This window comes from Aphelocoma coerulescens, chromosome 1A (genome assembly GCF_041296385.1).
Source record: "Aphelocoma coerulescens isolate FSJ_1873_10779 chromosome 1A, UR_Acoe_1.0, whole genome shotgun sequence".
NCBI classification, from domain to species: Eukaryota; Metazoa; Chordata; class Aves; order Passeriformes; family Corvidae; genus Aphelocoma; species Aphelocoma coerulescens.
Genome location: NC_091014.1, coordinates 28,887,422 through 28,898,227, shown reverse-complemented (window position 1 = coordinate 28,898,227; position 10,806 = coordinate 28,887,422). Strand labels below are relative to the sequence as shown.

The window sequence follows — 10,806 nt, the reverse complement described above, 5'->3', positions numbered from 1 at the left end:
CTCAATGGTGATGTCAATAAATAAAGTACATTGGCTGTATATCAAAGATGCCTACTGCAAAAACATTTTTTCAGTGTAATAATTTTAAGGATTTATGAAGGGATTATTTAATTTTCTTCATTTTTTTAAACTGAAGGGGTTGTAGTGCATTTTAATGCTTGGAGAACTGAAGGTTTGATTTAATGAAATAGAGCTAAACATGGTATGGGTAGGTAAATAAATGTTTTTATTTCTGGTCATTCGTTTTTTTTCTTCAACCAACCCTGGTATTACAGTCTGACATAGTTTAGAAGAAAATCTCAATTTTGCATATCTGAGATCCTGTGCCCTGAAGAAACATTCTGTAAAGACTTTAGCAAAGCTCTTTTTGACCTGTATTCTGAATTCAAACTGAAATAACTCTGCAGAAAGAGAAAAGCAAACAGATTTGGATAGTCCTCACAGGGTAGGGAGATTTTTACTATTTTAGGAGTACTAACCACCACAGCTGCTATACAATTATGGACAGTTAATAAACAGTTATTGTCATGCTTTTCTGGTAATTAAACTAAATACATGGATGAGCAACAAGGTAACTTTTACCTCCAATTAACCTGCCCTTTCACCTATTAAATGTAATCACACTCTTACTTATATGCTGAGCATAAACTACATTATATTTTATAATCTTGTTAGTATTCATGCTTTGTTAATGAAATTTGATCAGCTTATTAAAGATGCTGAGTTTTTGTAGTTAAGCCACATCTGTTGTCAGAAGTAATTAGATCAGGTGGCAAATGACAGCACCTTTCCTGACAGATGCTTTAATGTTGAGAGTAAGAATGCCCTAAATGTCTCTTTGAATAATGCCAAGATTTCAGCTGTGGTTTATTTGCCTTGAGCTTTCAAAGTGGAACTTTTGGAGCAATCTTATATAGTCCCAGACAGGAGTATGTGTGACTTTCACTTCCAGTGTTAGAGGAAAAAAACTCCTTCAAGATGATTTTTAATAAACATTTGTCATGGAAAGGTAGAAGATAATGTTATCAAACTATCTCAATATGCTTTCCTTTTAGCATATATACACACACTCTGTTAAGACACAAAAGATATTGCATTATGCATTTAAGCATATCTCAGACAGTAAATTACACTTCAGCCTAATGACTCTGTTATTCAAATAAATGTGCTGACAAGCCGGTAAAGATATTATTTTATGGCAGGCTTTCCATCAGACAGCAAATGAAATAATGCTGGCTTTCTGCTTGTGAATCAGAGAATACACTTTTTTAGTGAACTTACCTTACAAGAAAGCACTGTAAATGCACTGTTAAAAAATCTCTTCCATCATTTATCCACAATCTAGACAGCACACAGATAATAGTAGTGTGGGTTTCCCAGGTCTGTTTGGAAAGACACATTCATGCTTCCTGGCCCATATGATTCTGCATAAAACAAGAATCGTAGGAATGCCTTCAATCAATTCTCTGCATTTTTTTATCCTTAAAAACTATAGTGGAATCATGAGTGCTCACCAGATTAACAGTCCCTGCACATGTGCCATCCAACCACTTGGAGGAGGGGTTCAAAGGCACATGCTGACAGCCACCAAGGAGGATATTCTTTGTTACTGGCACCCCATGCAAAAATGTAATAGGAATTTTGGTGGTAGCAAGAAAGATTGTTCTCTGTGCAGGATCAAAGACCAGAGTGTTCTTTCTTTTGTCTCTGACAGGTCAATTATGTTTCTCTTCTGGTTTTTTTTTTTGCAATTCATCCATCAGAGTACTGTCTGGGTCCATACAGTTAAAGACGGCCCTATATAATTTGGTGAAACAAAAATGTTTTCATTATTGTAATTACTCCCTTAACAGTAGTACTGATGGGCAGAATGAAATTAAATTAAGTTCATCCCATTTAACAACCCTTAAGTTCCATAGGATGTCTTCAGTGAGTCACAGCTCAAGTCATTTGGGTCCATACTTCCAGATTGCTTCCTCATTCTTTGTTTTTAATGTTCTTATAATTCTTTACACTTGGGAATTTGCAAAACAGCAGTCATATCATTTTGGTTCACTTCCTTCTAAACTGGAAGATTCTGATCAATATAAATTGTAGAAAGAGTGATATCATATGGAATGATAAGGAGGTGGATTATAACCTGAGGATGATACTTATGTCAATCAATTTTTCTCTGTCTTCTTTATCCTTATGCAAGACACAATAAACACAAGAGTGGACATTCATCACAGCTCAGAAGCCTCCTCCATGAATGGATATTCACAGTGACAATAATTTCCTGGTCTGAAAATGGGAGTAATTCTAGCTGCCCTTCAGCATTGCATTATGTCACATCTGGTTACATTTGTATAATAACACACCAACATGGCAACTCAGTGCATCATATTGGCTCAGTGTGAGGAGATAAAGCATAAATGGAAAGTGACTGGCTAGGAAAGTGATGTATGATGCCTCAAAACAGAACTCAAAAAGAAGAAAAAGCACAGGATTCATACCTTATGAAAACAGGCAGAAAGATGGCCAAAAGGTTTATAGGTGCAAAATTAAATGTAAGAAATTAGTAGAAGGAATACCAATTTTACTTTAAAACAGCAGTCAAGAGCACAAATATAGTGCAATAGAGTGTTATTTATGCACAGATCACTAAAAACATGAGAATGAAGGTGCACAATATACCATGCATTATTTCTCTAATGAGGCCAAACAAAGGAAAAAAAGTCCAGTGTTTGCATCCAGGGATCAGAGGATCTATATGTACTTAAGTATGCTAGGTCCTGTGGCAGGCTGTGTTAGTACACTAGACTTCTGGCAGAGAATATGCTGTCTAGCTTCTGCTTTGAATTAGAGTTTTGTGTGGAATTCTCAGTGACATGTCCAATGCCACTGACGGACAACAATACCTAACATTTATACCAAGGAGTAGCCTGAAGTATGAAAGACACAGTAGAACTGCCTAAAGAGGACAGAAATTATAGAGAAAATAGAAAAATGTGTGATTTTCCTACCTACCTCACAGGACTCAACAAAGGGGAGGGGAAAAAGTTCAGTGTAAATGCTTCTCCAAAAGCTGTCAGCACTTGGTTAGGGGCAGCAATACGTAAGTGCTGATTACACCAGGACTTATCATCCTATGATGCAGAAACTGAAAATGTGTACCATATCAAGTGACAGATCCTTATGCAGACAAAAAAGCAAAAGTAATCGTGTCATCTATGCTTTTCTCTATTGCTATTATTTTGTGGATTATTGATTAACAATCCATTTTTGAAGCTATTATCAGAAACTATTTCAGTCCAATGAATAAAATGTTTTTTTCTCCAGACTTGCAATACTGGAGTTTCTCAGTATCTTGGTTTATGGTGACTGAATGATCTTCACAAGACTTACTAATCTGGGTGTATGTGTTTTGTACTTGCTAATCATTTTTCTATATCAAACACCCCAGTTTCTTGATCAGTTTGAAAAGACAAAAAAAAAAAAAAGAAGACAGAAAGAATTATTCTGAGCATTTCAACTCATATCATACTCTTGCTTATTAAAACTAACAATTTTTCAAAATCTTTTTTATTGATGTAGTTCTAACCTCCACTCAGTTTAGCTTGGGGATATATCCAGTTTCTCTTGATTGAGCCAAATATGACCCATAGCCCACATGTTCTTACTTTTTGTACCACAAATACAATTTATTATAGTAGAATAGTGGAATTCAGAAGTTTTAAAGGAAATTTTTTGGTGATTTTCCTTTTAAAAAGCATTCTGTAGGATATTCTCTTTATTGTTGCTCTGTAAAATCTTACTCTCCCATATTCTGTCATTTCCACTCAAGAAAAAAGCCATTCATTTTTTATTCCTTTCAGAAGCATAGTAGAAATCCATTGTACTTCAGGATTATTTTGTTCCAAAGAAATTTAAGTCATTCATTTACTAACTCTTGAAGTCAGACAAGTTGTGCAGAAGTACTTTATGCAGTCAGTATGATAAATTTCAAGCTGTACTGGTAGAAGAATGTGAATAATAGAAAAATTATTCATGAATATATTATCCCAAAACTTTAAAGAAACCATACACACTAAGTTCCCTTACCCACTATAAAATAATGATAAATTATTATGATATAATAATAAATGATAAATAAATATTTCAGGACTAATTCAAATAATTTATTTTAAAATTATCCATGCCCTGATTTAAACCCTATTGAAATAATAGATCTCACTTCTACCGGTTCAGCTTCATAAAGAAATACGTAAGAAGCTCCAGTGTTTTATAGAATCAGGCTCTTTTAACTTCTGTCAACTTCTAACCCAGTTTAAAGCATTCTTTTATGCACTAAAGATTCCATTTTATTTTTAACTTTCCTATTCCTTCAGTTTTCCTCCCCCCAATTTTTTACAATTTAAAAATGTCATATTGCAAAATGTGTGACACAGTTATTTCTTAAATTATTCTGATGGTTCTTTATACTTTCTATTTAAGTGAATTGGTAGGCAATTGTAGCACAATTACCTACTTGGTAGCTAGTTTAGCAATTTATTTGTGCTGAACAAAATGTTATGTTGTGAAAGTTTGTCTACTTCACTTTTCCATAACTTTAGAATTAAACCTTCAATACCATAAAAAACTGTGGGTTGTTTTTTTTTTTAAAGTATATATTATTCAAATAAGATTCAAATAAGATTCAAATAAGATTCAAATAAGCAGTTAAACAGACCTTCAACAGAACACAACAGCAAAAGCCAATAAAGTCCCTTGTAATCCAAAGCTTGAGTAAATAAGCCTTCATGTAAGACATGTGAGCCCAGAATTCGTTTCCTCTTTGAGAGGAGCAGGAGAATGTGAGTATCTCCCATCTGGTTCAGCAACTCTTTAGATCCAGATGAGTTAGGATAGTGTCCATGCCTACAAGTAGATCCATTTTACTTGTAGGTTCACAAAAGGAATGGAGACATCACAACACTAAGTTCTGAAGCACCTGACTTTTACAACCACCAGATTACGCAGTAATTTCTTTGTGAAATACACAAAGAGCTTTAGGAATGGCAGCCAAAAATGCCATTGCATAGCTCAGTGCCTTAACTAGAAACTAAGGAATACTAAATTCACACCGTCTTTCTGTTAGGTTCAAACAATTCATTTTTATATTCAAAATCAGAGAATGGGCAGTCATTTTTAGGGAAGAGAAAGTTTAACTTACCAGCACTTCGAGGGCTAGGACATTGATTTAGGGTATAGGGCACCTGTTTTCAGTTCTTTATTCCACCTGAAGGAATTTGACTTACTCTTTTTAGCTAAACCTGTGTATATGCATATTGATTCAACAGGCCAAAAACCCCACATTCGTTGTTTTGCACAGTCAACAGAGCACTTGCCTAATACAGGTAAATCTGAATCCCATTCCTGATTCCAAAGACCTATATTTTTAACTGAAGTGTTTAATGGAGCCAGAGGTAGACTAAAGTCATGTTCATATTATCTGGACCAGCGAGTATTGAACTACTTCATGCAATGTGCAGTTATCTTCAGGAAGGTCTTCAGAATACCTTGGAGTGCAATAATAAAATATTCACAGAAGAGATGAGATTTCAAATCTTTGCAGCCAGAAGAGGCAGTTATCCCCATATCTCCTATCTCTCCTTTCCTTCCTCCTTAACCTGAAGCTATTGAAACACACATGACTAAAGAAAGAAGAGTTTGGATTTTTGCATCTTGATTAAATCATCTGTTTCTTCTCAATCCATCTAAAGTCGTTTGCAGAGCAGCTCTTACATCTGAGGACAGAACTCTGTGGTGCACTCAGGGCATGTAATTGAGACTGCTCTGAGCAGGCAGTGTCACTGAGCAGCATGTCTGCAGTTAAGTCTAGTGCATTGACCTATTGTGCTAGTCTTCTTTTAACTGAGAACTTCACCTCTCTCTCTTCAAGAGCTATCATATAGGGCCTTGCCTGATAATTTCCATGTATTTATATCTGATAAATGAAATATCTTCTATAATTCTAAAACTTTTTGACAGATAATAATGATCAGTTACTTATATCTTCAAGATTAAATTATGGATCACCTAAAGCTTACTTTTCAGTATTATGCAGTATATTAACTGAATTATTAATCAAATTTTATTCTCATAATCAAATTATTAATATTCATCAAATATTTATTCTCATAACCCATTAATTTCTGGAAAGAATAATGTCTCCCAAGTTCAGAATTAGTAGAGTTATCATTTACCAATAATAACACTTTGTCAATGTTCAAATCATTTGACTGTAGTACACTTTCTGTGTTTTCAGAGTTCCAGTGATGCTTCACTACTGCCCTGAAAATCATCAAGAAAAGAATGGACTATTACATTTCCAGGTGGGTGGTGATTAAGAAACTTAAAAATATCATGATGTTTCCATGTATTTAAGGCATGAGTGACTACAGAGAAAATTATATTCTTTGGATCAAGTCTTAGTCTAGAAAGACCGCCATTTCAACTAAGAGCTAATATATTGTTGGCAATACAGGATAGTCTAGTCATGTCAAGATGTATTATTTTAGTAATAGGTAGGTTTTAGAACACAAGTTCACTGTTAAGTGATCCATGTGAATGTCTATGGTTGACACTGCAGTATGCTATTCTTCCTTTTACTAGCACCAATTTGCCTTTTTTTGTGCTTTGATGGTTGTTTGGAAATACAATTTAGTAATTTTGTTCTCAGAAACTATGCTGGAATTATTTTAATGGTTCTACCCCTTCAAATGCAGTTTTACATCTGACAGTCTACTATAACGAGCTGAGAAACCTCTACATCAAAAACTACATCTCACATTACCTATTTCTCATGTTACTGAGCCATGTAAAATAATTTCTCCACTTATTCTAGGAAGTTCCTCCACCTTTAGTGATATTGTTATCACAGCCTTCATAAGGGGCACAGTCTATGTGGGTTGCAATCAACTGACTGAAATAACACAAGTGATATTGTTTATGATATTATCCTTGATCAGGATCTGCTCTCCAACCTTTTTTTATTGTACTGAAAACCTATAGTTGCTGTGGTTTTTATTCTCTTATTAGCATATTTTTTAATTAATCTCTGAACAATATAGAAGTGATCATAAAATTGAATTTAGCTCAAATTCTCTACGATGAATTGGAGCTTCCTCAAAATACATTTCAAAGTTGTATGTTTATTTAATGATGGTTAACTATTTTTGTATGTGAAATTCTAAAGATATTTATATATCTAAGTTATATGTCTTTATTTAAAAAAAAAAAAAAACAAACCTTGAAAATGAGTGTGCAGGACTTCATCAAGAAAGTGAAAAGTGGGGAAATTAAAGAAAAGACACCACAGATTTCTGGTTGCATTCTCAGGCATTCCCAGTTCTTTGCTTGACTAACAAGTTTTCATGCAGAAGTTTCCAGTATATGATTTGATAAGTTTGGGAGAAATTTAAAGTTTTATTCATTTCAGATCTCTTTTGAAATTCTCATCAGGCTGCAGTACAAAACTCGTCGCTACAAAGCCCACTTTCCATAATCACATAGGAGAATAAATTGTACCTGTTGCACGTGATAACGGAAGTCTGCCAGAAGACTCATCCATACAGGTCTTGTTGTGACTGAATGAATACTTCTCGAGAGCTGTGGTAAGTCCTTCCCACCCTGTGTCTGAAGAAATTGATGAGATGCTATTATTTAAAGCCCACCTTTATAGATGTATTTAACAAGTCTTTCAAATAAAATTTAATAATGCTCATAAAGGCCAAGCATTTATTCATCACAAAAATGTACCTTTCCAGTTGGAGATTATTATAATTGTTTCTATATTCTATTTTTTTAATCTGGCTTTACAGTAGAAAACAAGTGGTCTGGTATAGTATCAGACTTCAACAGATGAAATCTCAACCACAAATCTACATTCATGGAGTTTTTTTCAGATACATAATGCAGAACAGTTTTAGAACAACCTGAAATGTAAGCTTTTTTTTCCTGAGCTTTTTAATTAGTTCTTATCTAAAGATTAAATCTTGTATTATAAGATCTGTGGCATTATGAAATTAAATAATCTCAATTTTGACATTTTTGCTGTTGGTTAATGAGTCTTTCACAAGACTATTATTGTTCAATTTAGAAAGCTCTGATGGGAGTTGATAATTTTTTGTTCTAAATTTTACAAGCCTTTTCAACCCAGAGATCTATTTCACTCATTCAATTTAGTAACCTTCAGCAGACAATATTGCAGGATTTGGATGTTTCAGTCAAAATATTATTTCTCTTTATTTTAACAACTACTAAAAAAACATAAAAATATTTTTTCCCAGTAACTGAGCAGCTGGCTGAGTTGTTCAGTTCAAACAGGTATAAGTTGAAACAGCTACAAAAACAAATAAAAGAAAACTTTATCTGAAGGCCAGGAATCGTAAGTAGAGCTTCTGTATAGTCCTTCAATAGCAGCTATTTTTCCTCTGTATAAAATAGATAATGGCTTTTGCAATGACATTTATTTCTCTACCAAGTTTTCCTAGAATATTTATATCCTTTTTTTTTTTGCTCATCCTAAGAAAGCTCATATAATCATGCTCTCTTGTCACTGGGGACTGAATTGGCTGTGCAGGTCCAATTAATTTCCACTGCTATTGGATTATATCAGTTTCATCACATTTATGTCACTATGTTCCCACAGCTTTGGCTTTTGGGTAATGACACTTCTGGAATTCCATGAGCATTTTCATGGACTACTGAAATGCTATCTCTGGAAAAGAAAAAAAATAAAGGGGTGCTAGTTATTTCCAAACATTTTCCACTTCTTGATTGCTGTGACAAAATACTTGTAAAATTTCAGCCTCTATAGAAAATCTGTGATTGAAGGACAAACCAAGAATAATTTCTCAGGGAGCTGAAACACTTAATCTTCAAATGGCTGCCTCTAGATTCTTGCCAATAGTCACCTGGAAGGGATAAGGCTAAAAATATAATTACGGAAAAAAGGAATCTTAGGGCTGTTTTACTGCTAATAGAGATGATGTTGTTGTGTTACCAGTCATTCTGAAGATGTGGCAGCTTGTGGATCAACTGGTTTAACAAATGAGCAAAAACAGTTTCTCTCAAAGAACAAGATTAAAGAATGTAAGTTTTGAAGTGGGTATCCAGTCTCAAACTCAAGTCCTTAGCAGTATTTATATGCAGTTGTTCCAGTTTGGTCAAATTTAGAAATAAATCCTCTGAGAGAAGGCACAACCACCCCTCCCCCACCAGGTTCGGGAAAAATAAATTTTCCTCGAAGAAAAGTCAAAGAGATAAAAACTATTTGTTTAACAAACACATGGGAAAAGGAAAATAATGCTAAATAATAAAATTTCACTATGGAGAAAAAACCTGGGAAAGCGTTAGAGTCCTCCTTTTGGTCTCCTCGGAGCTGGGGCTTGGCCCAGGCCCAGGCCCTCTGTGCTTGCTGGAAAGTCCTCCTGATGTGTTCTGATATTGAAGCAGACCAGCAGAAAAGGGAGAAAATCTGAAATTCCGGGGAAGGAAAAAAGTTCAACTCTCAGTCTCTCTCTGGAGAAACAAAACCTGAAAAACTGGCCAAAAGCTGACTGGAAAAAAACCCTGCAAGCCGGGTGCTTCCTCGCTCCCCCACCGCAGCTGGAAAAAAACAGTCGCTATCTCTGTGTGACCTTGAACAAGCTGCAAACTGCTTTGAAAAAGTTTTGCTCAGTTTTTCCTTCCTCCTCTCAGGCTCAGTTTAAAGGCATAGAAAGGCACAAGAATTAATTTCTGGGCATAGGGCAGCGATACGGGATATACATCATAAAGTCACCCCAAGACAGCAGTAATAAAAGGTACATAAAGTACCTCTCAATCTACAGTCTGGTGACTAACTCCTTGTTAGTACCTTAGTGGTACAGTGGTATGCTGCACCCAAGATAATACTTTTTTGCGGTTGTTGGAGTAAGTACCTTTAGGCAGCCTGTTACTAAAACAAAATTGTTTTCTTGGATGGAACTGTTATATCTGTTACTGTTACAAGGTCAGTTAGTGAGATTGGCTAAAAAGTCATTTGTTTCACTGGTTATTATCTACATAAGCTTTCTAGAAAACATGCTATTTCCAATGAGGCCTAGAACTTCTGAGTTAAATTAAAATTATCACAGTATACTTTAGAGAGGAAAGCTGCTTTAAGTCTTGCGGGCCCAAACACCATTGAAAAGTTATATAGATATTTACATAGGTATCTGAAGGGAATGTGTCAAGAGGATGGACCAGGCTGTTTTCAGTGGTTCCAAGCAATAGGACAAGAGGTAATGGACTAAAGTGGTGCACAGGAAGTTCCACCTGAGTATAAGGAAGAACTTCTTTACTGTGTGGGTGACTGAGGACTGGAACAGATTGCACAGAGAGGCTGGGGATTCTCCCTCACTGGAGATACCCAAGAACCATCTGGACACAATCCTGTGCCATGTGCTTGGCAATGACCCTGCTTGAGCAGGGAGCTTGGACCAGATGACCTACCGTGGTCTCTTCCAACCTGACCCATTCGGTGATTCTGTGAAAACATTAAAGAAAGACATTTTGGTTTTGACTTCAGTTACTCCAAATTTAAAAGTAAGTAAATGAGATTGGTACATATATTCATTAAAAATTTAATATAAACACAAAAATATAAATAAAACATTTCAACTGGTAATGGAACAGGCAATTTTTTATAACAATATAAACTCTCAAATTTTTTTCAGGGCTCAGAAACCCCGCTTATTTACATGCATGGCGTATTTACACACACAGGGATTATCTGAAAAAGTATTTATTTAAGGCAAT

At 35.0% G+C, this 10,806-nt stretch overlaps 1 long non-coding RNA gene across 1 annotated transcript; it reads right to left on the bottom strand.

Moving 5' to 3' along the window:
• Positions 1-1,287: 1,287 nt before the first annotated feature.
• On the bottom strand, positions 1,288-9,533 carry LOC138104621 (uncharacterized). The gene is made up of 3 exons (XR_011148166.1): positions 9,367-9,533; positions 7,552-7,659; positions 1,288-1,424 (listed from the first exon to the last, which is right to left on the bottom strand). It is a non-coding gene; the product is annotated as an uncharacterized lncRNA (long non-coding RNA).
• Between the last annotated feature and the right edge of the window lie 1,273 nt (positions 9,534-10,806).